General features: G+C 40.0%; 1 protein-coding gene across 8 annotated transcripts in view; it reads right to left on the bottom strand.

Annotated features, from left to right (window-relative positions):
• Positions 1-13,540, bottom strand: part of MCM9 (minichromosome maintenance 9 homologous recombination repair factor) — a 126,701-nt gene that overhangs the window by 70,637 nt on the left and 42,524 nt on the right. The window lies entirely within an intron of this gene.

The following is a 13,540-nucleotide window of genomic DNA, read 5'->3' as shown; positions in this document are numbered from 1 at the left end:
AAGGTGTTTAAAAAGGAATGTGCTACCTTGTGAAGTAAGAAATCAAAGTAATCTTTAAGCAAAAGTGGAAAGTCCACTTGTCACAAATAACATAGAAAGGTATTCATGCAACGAATAGGTGGCTGGACAACAGGAAATCAGAAAAAACTGAGATGAAGGAAAATGAAGACACAACATACCATAATTAATGGGATGCAGCTAAAGCAGTGTTTACAAAGTAACTTACAGATATAAATGTCTATATTAAAAAAGAAGAAAGATCTCAAGTCAAAAATCTATGCTGCCACCTTAAGACACTGGAAAAAAGGAAGAGCAAACTAAACCCAAATTAGCAGAAGGAAGGAGGTAATGTATACTGTAACAGAAATCACTGACACAGAACATAAAAATGGAGAAAATTCATGAATCCAAAAGTTGATACATTTTAGCTACACTGACCAAGCCAAAACCAGAGGAATAAAATTATACTAAAATCAGGAATCAAAGACGGGACATTATCAATGACTTTACAGAAACAAAAAGGATTACAAAGGGAAACAACAAATAACTTTATGTTAACCAATTAGATAATTCAGGTGAAATTAACAAATTTCTAAATAGACACTACCAAAACTGACTCAAGAAGAAAAAGAAAATCTGAACAGATGTATAGTAAGTAGGGACTGAATTAGTAATTTAAAAACTACCCACAAAGAAAAACCCACACACAGATGGCTTCAACACTAGAAGAATCGAGTACGAATTCTTCACAAACTCTTTACAAGTAGAAAAGGAGGAAACACTTCCTAACTTGTTCTCTGAGAACAGTATTACCTATACACCAAAAATCAAAGGCATCACAAGACTACTAAAGACCAATATTTCTTATGAATACATATGTATGAAAATCCTCAATACTACTGAACCGAATCCAGCAATATATAAAAAGGACTATATAACCAGGATCCGGTGAGATAAATCTCTGGAATTCAAGATTGGTGGTATAACATCTAGAAATCAATTAATGTAATATCCTCACTAACAGAATAAGGGACAAAAAGCATATGATCATGTCAATAGAGACAGAAAAAGTGTTTGACAAAATTCAACAACACTTCATGAAAAAATGCTCAAACCAGGAACAGAAGAGAACTTCATTCTGATAAAGACATCTACAAAAAACCCAGAACTATCATCATTCTTGATGTAAGACTGAACGTATTCGTGTTAAGATCAGAAACAAGACAGGGATGTTCACTCTCATTACTTCTATTTAGCAGAGTACTGGAGGTTCTAGGAAGGGCAATGAAACAAAAAATGAAATAACAGGCATCTAGAAGGGAAAGGAAACAGTAAAAATATCCCTGCATGCAGATAGCATGATCTTACAGATAGAAAATCCTAAGAATTACAATTAAATCACAGCTAACAAATGAGTTCATCAAGGTTGAAGGATACAAAATCAATTTTTAAAATTAAATTGTCTATATACTTGCAAGGTGAAGAATATGAAAATATAACTAATAAAGTAATTCCATTTATAATAGCATTAAAAAGAATAAATACTTAGAAATGAATTTAACAAAAGAAGTATATAAAACTTATACTGTGAAAAGTACAGAATGTTGTTAAAAGAAATTAAAGATGTCTTAAATATATGAAAAAATACCTCACATACACCCACTGACTTTTTCTGCTTGTATTTTTTTATCATTTCTCAAAAAACACTGCCTAATCATAGGCCTGAAGATTGATGCCTTTGATGTGTTTTCTTCTAAGAGTTTTATACTTTTAGCACCTTACATTTAAGTCTTTGATTCAGTTTAAATTATTTTTTGCATATTGTGTGAATAGGGGTCCAAACTTGTATTTTTGCATTTGGATGTCCAATTTCCCAGCAGTGAGTTTTGAAAAGACAATTTCTTTCCCCAGTGAATTGTTCTGGAACCCTTATCAAAAATGGATTGACCGGAGAAGGAAATGGCAACCCACTCCAGTATTCTTGCCTGGAGAATCCCATGGACAGAGGAGACTGGTGGGCTAGAGTCCATGGGGTTGCAAAGAGTTGGACACGACTGAGTGACTTCACTCACTCACTCACTTTCTGCCATAAAGTTGAGCTATTTCAAATCCTGAAAGATGATGCTGTGAAAGTGCCGCACTCAATATGCCAGCAAATTTGGGAAACTCAGCAGTGGCCACAGGACTGGAAAAGGTTAGTTTTCATTCCAATCCCAAAGAAAGGCAATGCCAAAGAATGCTTAAACTACCACACAATTGCACTCATCTCACACGCTAGTAAAGTAATGCTCAAAATGCTCCAAGCCAGGCTCCAGCAATATGTGAACTGTGAACTTCCTGATGTTCAAGCTGGTTTTAGAAAAGGCAGAGGAACCAGAGATCAAATTGCCAACATCCGCTGGATCATGGAAAAAGCAAGGGAGTTCCAGAAAAACATCCATTTCTGCTTTATTGACTATGCCAAAGCCTTTGACTTTGTGGATCACAATAAACTGGAAAATTCTTCAAGAGATGGGAATACCAGACCACCTGACCTGCCTCTTGAGAAATCTGTATGCAGGTAAGCAACAGTTAGAACTGGACATGGAACAACAGACTTGTTCCAAATAGGAAAAGGAGTATGTCAAGGCTATATATTCTCACCCTGCTTATTTAACTTCTATGCAGAGTACATCATGAGAAACGCTAGGCTGGAAGAAGCACAAGCTGGAATCAAGATTTCTGGGAGAAATATCGATAACCTCAGAGTTAGATTAAGTTACAACAAAAACTTTAGAGATTTTAGAGACTATATAATGCAGATTTTAGAGACTATATAGTATGAAGTGGATTTGCTTTCCAGAAGACTGCTACATTGATAATTTGGATTCAACAGGACATTTGACCAGGAAAATGTTAAGATGGTTGGAAGTAAAGCTAAATCAAAAAGAACAGGTTTGGTGAAGAAACAAAAAATACATAGTCTCTTACCTATGGCTGATTCATGTTGATGTTTGGTAGTAACTAACAAAATTCTGTAAACCAATTATTCTTCAGTTAAAAATAAATTGAAAAAAAATGGATTGACCATAAATGTATGGATTTATTTCTGGACAATCAATTCTGTTCTATTGGATTATATCTTTATGCCATTACCACATTGGACTTTATCAAAAAGCTTTTGTGGTGCAAAAGACACCCACAAGAAAATGGGTGTCTTGTGAAAAGAAGAAAATGAAAAGATAATCCACACTATGGGAAAAAATTTTTCCAAACCTGGTGAGTACAAGTCTCTGATAAGTCTCAGATAAGAGACTTGTATTTAGAATATACAAAGAACTCACAACCCAATAATAAAGACAATCCAATTTTTTTAATGGCCAAAAGAGCTGAACAGACATTTCTCTTCAGCAGATATACAAATGGCCAACAAGCAAATGAAAAATGTTCAACTCTTCTTTAGCCATCAGAGAAATGTAAATCAAAACCACAATGAGATACCACTTTGCACACCACCCACAGCTATAATCAGAAAGACATAACAGAAAAAAAAAAAAGATAGACATGATAATAAGTGTTAGTGGGGATGTGGAGAAATTGGGAAGCTTATACATTGCTGGTGGGAACATAAAACAGTGCAGATACTTTGGAAAACAGTCTAGTAGTCCCTCATAAGGAGTTACCACATGACTCAACAACTTCATAGACCCAGAAAAATGAAAATTTGTATATAAATGTTGATAGCAATATAGTTGTTATTAAAACAATCACTGGGGCTACCCTGGTGGTGGAGTGGAAGGACTCTGTGTTGTCAATGTAGGGGGTGGGGGTAGCGAATGGGGGCAGTGAGGGCAGAAATTCGATCCTCGGTCAGAGAACTGGATCTCACGTATCACAAACAAAGATTCCGCGTGCTGCAATGAAGACCCGGTGCAGCAAAATAAATATGTAAATAGTTTTTAAAAAGTCACCGTATAATCATACTGGGGCTGCATGAAGATACATTCTATGTATGCTGGATGCAAGGTCTTAACAAGCACAAATTCTCCCAACAAAATGTACCAATTAATCACCTATTAGTTCATTTGGGAAACCTTTCCCCTTCCTATCCTTTTTAGTCCTCTGCCTTTTCTAAGCAACCCTGTGTATAAGATCTCCCTCCAATCTCAGGAAGATTACTTGCCTAGCTTCTGTCAAGCGTTGACTCCATCTTATGTCATTTGTCTCTATAGTAACCAACTAAAAAAGCTGCTATGCTGAGCGGTGGCTTTGTGCAAACAGTGGTCTAGTGTGAAGATGTTTTAAAGATTTGAGTCCTCTCTTTACTTATCACTGAATTCTTTCTGGTACCAAGAAAAGGAGAAAGCCTCTAACAAACAGGACAGGTGGAGAGTGAAAGAGAAAAGGATGGAATGTAAAACATGAAGGACAGTGGACTCCAAGTAGAGACTAAGTTTAGAAGGAAATGAGTTAAGAGCTTCATTTACAAGAAGACTAAGAACACAAGGTTAAAAACTAGATACAAGAAACAAGATAATTATCAAGCATTTCCATCCCTATTCTTCTGGTCAGAAATAATACCATGATGTTAACATCAACAGATTGCCCACAAGAAACGTAACCATGGTGCTTCAGAAAGCTGACTAATATGGATGAGATCCAAAAGGTATTTAACGGTTTAGTCCAGCTTGGTTAAGGGGCCAGACACAGCTTCTCTCTTCAACAAACTTGTAACCTAATGGTGGGTAGCACCGAAATCAAAACAGGGAAACTGTTGTTAATGAGGTGGGGCAGAGAATGGAGGAGGGGAATGTACTTTAGGTAACGAACATGAAAACCTTATTAAAAGCATAAGGATGCGTTCCGGGATCCATCGTCCCCCACCTCCCAGTCACTCCTGCAACAGGAAGCCTGGCGTCTGCAGCTTCAATGGGGAGCTCCCACAGCTTTGCCTTGGCCGCAGCCTCCTCTCACTCCCAGTATCTACCTGGGCAAACCTCATTCATGGAGCTTTGTTCCTCAAGAGTTCATTAATCAAGTCATTACTACAGTGTCAGCCAGCCTGTGGGTTCTTCCAGGAAATTATACCAATTGCTTTTCTACCCATAAAGTCCACTTTAAATATTATCTGACACAGTAGAGAGAAAATAGAGAAACACTAAGTCAGCAATTAAGGGAGCAGGATCCTGAGCAGCAGTGTCCTCATTTGTTATATGGGGCTAATCTTACCTTGCTACCATACCAAAGTGTTGCATGAATCAAAAACAGGTTATTTAAAAGCTTTTTATAAATAGTAAAGAAAACATCATACCATATGTATATGCATAGGTACCATGTATCTACATACATACCACACACACGGCCTTTCTTGTGACATCAAAATTTGGTTCTCATAGTTTTCATTCCAACCTCAAAGAAAGGCAATGCCAAACAATGCTCAAACTACTGCACACCTGCACTCATCTCACAGGCTAGTAAAGTGATGCTTACAATTCTAGAAGCAAGGCTTCAGCAATACGTGAACTGTCAATTTCCAGATGTTCAAGCTGGTTTTAGAAAAGGTAGAGGAACCAGGGATCAAATTGCCAACATCCACTGGATCATGGAAAAAGCAAGAGAGTTCCAGAAAAACATCTATTTCTGCTTTATTGACTATGCCAAAGCCTTTGACTGTGTGGATCACAATCAACTGTGGAAAATTCTGAAAGAGATGGGAATACCAGACCACCTGATCTGTCTCCTGAGAAATCTATATACAGGTCAGGAAGCAACAGTTAGAACTGGACATGGAACAACAGACTGATTCCAAATAGGAAAAGGAGTATGTCAAGGCTGTATATTGTCACCCTGCTTATTTAACTTATATGCAGAGTACATCATGAGAAATGCTGGGCTGGAGGAAACACAAGCTGGAATCAAGATTGCCGGGAGAAATATCAATCACCTCAGATATGCAGATGACACCACCCTTATGGCAGAAAGTGAAGAGGAATGAAAAAGCCTCTTGATGAAAGTGTAAGAGGAGAGTGAAAAAGTTGGCTTAAAGCTCAACATTCAGAAAACGAAGATCATGGCATTTGGTCCCATGGCAAATAGATGGGGAAACAGTGGAAACAGTGGCTGACTTTATTTTTTTGGGCTCCAAAATCACTGCAGATGGTGATTGCAGCCATGAAATTAAAATATGCTTACTCCTTGGAAGAAAAGTTATAACCAACCTAGACAGCATATTAAAAAGCAGAGAGACATTACTTTGTCAACAAAGGTCCGTCTAGTCAAGGCTATGGTTTTTCCAGTAGTCGTGTATGGATGTGAGAGTTGGAGTATAAAGAAAGCTGAGCACCGAAGAATTGATGCTTTTGAACTGTGGTGTTGGAGAAGACTCTTGAGAGTCCTTTGGACTGCAAGGAGATCAAACCAGTCCTTCCTAAAGGAGATCAGTCCTGGATATTCATTGGAAGGACTGATTTTGAAGCTGAAACTCCAATACTTTGGCTACCTGATGCAAAGAGCTGACTCTTTGGAAAAGACCCTGATGCTGGGAAAGATTGAGGGCAGGAGAAGGGGATGACAGAGGTTGAGATGGTTGGATGGCATGACCGACTCAATGGACATGGATTTGGGTAGACTCCGGGAGTTGGTGATGGACAGGGAGGCCTGGCGTGCTGCGGTTCATGGGGTCGCAAAGAGTCGGACACGACTGAACTGAACTGATACAACTTTAACCATTACTGTTCAAGGTGCATCTAACACTTTCTATTCTGTACCATACTGATGTGATTACATAGTCACCTTTCCTACTGGACCAAACGATCTTTGAGGATAATATCCACGTATATTTTTGTCTTTGAATATTCCACAGAGTCTAGCACAACAATTTCACATAATAAATGGTCTCTCTCTCTACATGTATAATGAGTTACTATTATTAAAATCATTACTGTAGGAGCTATTCCTTCTAGAAACATCTGTAAACTACAGAAAATCTCTACATTCTACATTCATAGAGAAATTTTTCTTTAAAACTTTCATTAGGGCTTCCTTGGTGGCCTAGGATTCTTAAGGTGACACGGTTTTGATCCCTGGTCCAGAAGATCCCACATGTCTCAGAGCAACTAAGTCAGTGAGCCATAACTACTAAGTCAGCACTCTAGAGTCCGACAGCCACAACTACTGAAGCCCGTGCGCCCGAGAGGCCATGTTCCACAACACGAGAAGGCACTACAGTGAGAAACCTGTGTGCCACAGCTGGAGAGGAGCCCCACTGACCGCAACTAGAGAAAGCCTGCACATAGCAATGATGACCCAGTGCTGCCAAAGTGAATAAACCTTAAAAAAAACTATCATTAAATTCTGACATCCTATAACTAATAATAGGGAGCTCCTTTAACTAAAGATCATATTACAACCAGCCTTACATGAGAATTTTTTTTTTAAAGATGGGGACAATAACATAAATGTGTTCTGAAAGAGAATTCAGTACAGTGACAAATAATTACCATTTATATTAATTGGTATTACTATACCAATATATAGAGAAAAACCATTTATTATGACAAATCATTGTGCCAGGTAAATTTTAGGAATTAAACAAAGGCAAGAGGTCAACATTTCCACACCTATGATAACTTCTGCAGGAGGCAGCGTCTGAGATTTGACTTAATTCTCAGTTGCAATACATTTTAATTCAGTGTATTTTAACTTTGTGGATCATAACAAACTGTGGAAAGCTGTTAAAGAGATGGGAATACCAGACCACCTTATCTGTCTCCTGAGAATCCAGTATGCAGGTCAAGAAACAACAGTTACAACCCTGGTTGACTGGTTCAAGATTGAGAAACGAGTGTGACAGGGCTGTCTGCTGTCACGTTGTTTGTTTAGTCTATACTCTGAGCACATCATGAGAAATGCTGGGCTGGATGAGTTATAAGCTGGAATCAAGACAGGCAGGAGAAACACCAACAACTGAGATATGTGGATGATCCCACTCTAATGGCAGAAAGCAAACAGAAACTAAAGAGCCTCTTGATGAGGGTGAAGGAGGAGAGTGAAAGAGCTGGCTTAAAGCTAAATATTAAAAAAAATTAAGATGATGGCATCCAGCCCCATTACCGCATGGCAAATAGAAGAGAAAAGGTGGAAGTAGTGACAGATTTCCTCTTCTTGGGCTTCAAAATCACTATAGATGGTGCCTGCAGCCATGAAATCAGATGTTTGCTTCTTCACAGGAAAGCTATGACAAACCTAGACAGTGTGTTGAAAAGCAAAGACATTACTCTGGCAACAAAGGTCCACATTGTCAAGGCTATGGTCTTCCCAGTGGTCATATATGGTTGTGAGAGCTGGACCATAAAGAAGGCAGAACACCGAAGAATTGGTGTCTTTAAACTGTGGTGCTGGAGAAGACTCCTGAAAGTCCCTTGGACAGCAAGGAGATCAAATCAGTCAATCTTAAGGGAGATCAACCCTGAATACCCTTTGGAAGGACTGATGCTGAAGCTCCAGTATTTTGGTCATCTGATGCGAACAGCCAATTCACTGGAAAAATCCCTGATGCTGGGAAAGATTGAGGGCAGAAGGAGAAGAGGGCATCAGAGGATGAGATGGCTGAATGGCATCACCGATGCAATGTACATGAACTTGGCAAACTTCAGGAGATAGTGAGGGACAGGGAGTCCTGGTATGTTGCAATCCATGGGGTCTCAAGAGTTGGACGCGACTGAGTGAACAACAATCGTAATTCAGTTTAATTCTAGTACATTTAACTCACTCTTTCATCTAGCTTTGTGTGTGACCTCAATTTAACTTCAACTTTAAGATTCTGAAAAGCCCTCTGTAGATGAGCTTTGGAACTCACAAGCAAGCTGCATCTAGTCTGTTCAGAATTTAAGGTGTGTATGCACAATAGCAGGTACTTCCTCTGAGAAATGTCTGCAGCACACGACCCCACACTACAACCTACGACTTATATGACCACATCGTTTCACTCCATAGAACACCCTTGATAAATGAACAACAAGTGGATTATATACATAGATTGCTAGGGCTGCCATAACAAAACGCCAGACTGGGTGGCTTAAACAATAGAAACCTGTTTTTTCACAGTTCTGTTCTGAAGGTTCAAAGATCAGATGTCAGCAAAGTTGGTTTCATTTGACCTACAAATGGCTACTTTCTTGTGTCCTCAAGCGGTCTTTCTTCTGTGCATGAGTACCCTTGGTGTCTCTTTTTATGTCCAAACTTCCTCCTCATATAAAGAAGCCAGTTAGAATGGATTAGGGCCCACTCTAAGAGGCTCAGTTTAACTTAAAACCTCTTTAAAGGCCCTGTCAGCAACTACAGTCAGTCTGAAATACTGGGGGCATATATATGAATTTGGGGACAGGGAGAACAGCACAATTCAGCCCATAACAATAGCTAACTAGGTTCATTTATCTCTGTCCTAGGCATTAACTTAGTCTTTGTTTGTTTCAGAGCCAAAGCAACCTTTTTCAGCCACACTTCCCCCAAGCAGGCTACACAGAGAAAAGTTATTTGAGGATTATATTCCACGTAGCCCTCTAAGCTGGAGAACGCAATGGCACCCCACTCCAGTACTTTTGCCTAGAAAATCCCATGGATGGAAGAGCCTGGTAGGCTGCAGTCCATGGGGTCGATAGAGTCGGACACGACTAAGCAACTTCACTTTGACTTTTCACTTTCATGCATTGGAGAAGGAAATGGCAACCCACTCCAGTGTTCTTGCCTGGAGAATCCCAGGGATGCGGAAGCCTGGTGGGCTGCCGTCTATGGGGTCGCACAGAGTCGGACATGACTGAAGCGACTTAGCAGTAGCAGCAGCAGCCCTCTAAGCAGTCCATGAGGTCGCTAAGAGTCGGACACGACTGAGCAACTTCACTTTCACTTTTCACTTTCACGCATTGGAGAATGAAATGGCAACCCACTCCAGTGTTCTTGCCTGGAGAATCCTAGGGACGGGGAAACCTGGTGGGCTGCTGTCTATGGGGTTGCACAGAGTTGGACACAACTGAAGCGACACAGCAGCAGCAACAGCAGCAGCCCTCTAAGTGTCATGTGGGTCCCCTTGGGTACTTCACATATGACAACATTCATGGCAACCCATCTGCTGCAATGTGGTTAACTGAGAGTCACCAAGAAGTTGTTCAGCAACAAATCTTACAGACTGTCTCTGAAACCAGAATAATGCTTTTACAATCTTTCCCCCTTAAGGCATGCCATTTAATTAGAAGTACACAAGGGCACATCTGGAAATCCCTGTGGTCTTCTGGAAGGTATTATCGTTGGTGAAGAAACTACTGGAGCGAGTACCCAAAGGTTCTTTAATACTTTTGAGGAGGAGTAACAATAAGAGTTAAGACAGGAAATTCAGTTCAGTTCAGCCGCTCAGTCGTGTCCGACTCTTTGCGACCCCATGAATCACAGCACGCCAGGCCTCCCTGTCCATCACCAACTCCCGGAGTTCACTCAGACTCACGTCCATCAAGTCAGTGATGCCATCCAGCCATCTCATCCTCTGGCGTCCCCTTCTCCTCCTGCCCCCAATCCCTCCCAGCATCAGAGTCTTTTCCAATGAGTCAACTCTTCACATGAGGTGGCCAAAGTACTGGAGTTTCAGTTTTAGCATCATTCCTTCCAAAGAACACCCAGGGCTGATCTCCTTCAGAATGGACTGGTTGGATCTCCTTGCAGTCCAAGGGACTCTCAAGAGTCTTCTCCAACACCACAGTTCAAAAGCATCAATTCTTCGGCGCTCAGCCTTCTTCACAGTCCAACTCTCACATCCATACATGACCACAGGAAAAACCATAGCCTTGACTAGACGAACCTTTGTTGGCAAAGTAATGTCTCTGCTTTTCAATATGCTATCTAGGTTGGTCATAACTTTCCTTCCAAGGAGTAAGCGTCTTTTAATTTCATGGCTGCAATCACCATCTGCAGTGATTTTGGAGCCCAGAAAAATAAAGTCTGACACTGTTTCCACTGTTTCCCCATCTATTTCCCATGAAGTGATGGGATTGGATGCCATGATCTTCGTTTTCTGAATGTTGAGCTTTAAGCCAACTTTTTCACTCTCCACTTTCACTTTCATCAAGAGGCTTTTGAGTTCCTCTTCACTTTCTGCCATAAGGGTGGTGTCATCTGCATATCTGAGATTATTGATATTTCTCCCGGCAATCTTGATTCCACCTTGTGTTTCTTCCAGTCCAGCATTTCTCATGATGTACTCTGCATAGAAGTTAAATAAACAGGGTGACAATATACAGCCTTGACAAACTCCTTTTCCTATTTGGAACCAGTCTGTTGTTCCATGTCCAGTTCTAACTGTTGCTTCCTGACCTGCATACAAATTTCTCAAGAGTTAGATCAGGTGGTCTGGTATTCCCATGTCTTTCAGAATTTTCCACAGTTTATTGTGATCCACACAGTCAAAGGCTTTGGCATAGTCAATAAAGCAGAAATGGATGTTTTTCTGGAACTCCCTTGCTTTTTCCATGATCCAGCGGATGTTGGCAATTTGATCTCTGGTTCCTCTGCCTTTTCTAAAAACCAGCTTGAACATCAGGAAGTTCACGGTTCACATATTGCTGAAGCCTGGCTTGGAGAATTTTGAGCATTACTTTACTAGCGTGTGAGATGAGTGCAATTGTGTGGTAGTTTGAGCATTCTTTGGCATTGCCTTTCTTTGGGATTGGAATGAAAACTGACCTTTTCCAGTCCTGTGGCCACTGCTGAGTTTTCCAAATTTGCTGGCATATTGAGTGCAGCACTTTCACAGCATCAAAGGCAACAGTAAAGGCCTGGAGCCAATTCTTGAGGCTTCCAGTGAGCTATTAGGGAGGGCTTCCCCCGCCCCTTAAATACTCATATATGACATGTTAAATAAAAGAGTTTAAAGAAAATAAGCCAAAAATATTGGGTTGGCCAAAAGGTTTTTGGGTTTTTCCATAACACTTTACAGAAAAACTCCAACAAACTTCTCGGCCAACCCAGTAGTAGTATCCAGGTAAATCTCATTCTTGATGCTGAGAACAAATCTTACACACTTTATAATGACACACCTATGAGCAGTGGACATAGGAGCCTGGCAGGCTACAATCCATAGGGTCCAAAGAGTCAGACATGATGAAAGTGACTTAGAACATGAGCAGATTAAAAATGCACTTGATTTTTACCAAACTTATAAAGTCATTTTTATAAAGCAAATGGATTTCAATCTCCTCATAACAATGCCTGCAATAATGAGTAAACTGCATATATACCAGTCTCAAGAGAATCTTGTTTTATACTTCAAATGGTTATCTTCTATGTCCTGTGTGTCTTACAATTTACATTTCATCTGAGGTAGCCTTAGGCCCAGCACTAATAACAATGAACAGAGAATACAGTTTATCAGTCAATGTAATTTGCACCTGTCACCACAGTATGACTCTTATACTCTAATTTGTACAAATAACTGGGCTTGAGGAAACCCTTTCCAGTAGATCGTGGTATTTGCTAATCCATCGATGATAAAATGTGATCCTCACTCTAAGTAGTTTCCCTAAGTGTGGGAGGCCTGGGATTAACTGTTCCGTTGTTGTTCTATGGCTAAATTGTGTCTGACTGTTTGTGACTTCATGGACTGCAGCATGCCAGGCCTCCCTAGCTGTCTCTTATTAACTTTCAAAACACCATCAAATGCAGAAGTCTCATTAAATGCAACCTGCAATGAACAGTGTCCAAAGAATGTTAACTGAAAAATTCTCAGCACCATACTAAGAGAAAACTTTCAGCATAGATGACACTTAAATCATTTTCTCTCTGAATTAGCCAAGTTTAGTGGTTTCATTCAAAATACTTCAAAAATGATGGTTTATGCACCAGGAAAAAAAAATCCCTTTATATTGCTCTTATTTAGAAAATAGAAACAGCTCAACAACCTTACACAAATGTGTTACAAGCTCTCCCTTTCCTACAAAGGTAGTCAAGAACAAATAAATTGACGCTGAATGTGCAATAATCAAGTAAAGATTCCTCTGAACTTGTTCGTGGTGCCATACATTTTTACTTACTAACGGTTCAGGTCATGAATTTTTGGAAAATTGCACGTCTTGGTAAGCTTTCGTGGTCTCTACTCGCTTTTTCCCTTCTCTGCTTGTTATCTGTTGCCTTTCGGTCTTCTGATACTTCCATTTCCTCCTTTTTATGTTCCTGCTGTGTCCACCGAACAGGAGAAACCTGGTGTAAGTGATCCAACCTCAAGTCATCTTTTTATTCTAGACTTTCCAGATTGGAACGTGAGAAAGACGACCCGGGTGCAGCCCAAATATTACCTATTCCACAAAGTGTGGGTGGAAAAATGTGTCCTTGCCCTTCATTTTGTATCTATTTAACTAACGGCACTGTCGTGCCCAAACGTAGATATTGGCCAAGAACTAGATTTCCAAAATGGCTTTGCTCCTTTTGAGCTGACATCAGTCTATAAAATGCAATTTACTTCCACTGCAACCAATCCTTCCTTCTAACCCAAATATTACCCAATATACAGACAACTGAACCT

Source organism: Bos javanicus, chromosome 9 (assembly GCF_032452875.1).
Source record: "Bos javanicus breed banteng chromosome 9, ARS-OSU_banteng_1.0, whole genome shotgun sequence".
In the NCBI taxonomy this organism is placed as follows: domain Eukaryota; kingdom Metazoa; phylum Chordata; class Mammalia; order Artiodactyla; family Bovidae; genus Bos; species Bos javanicus.
Note: the sequence above shows the minus strand (reverse complement) of the source record. Positions and strands in the feature narration are given on the sequence as shown.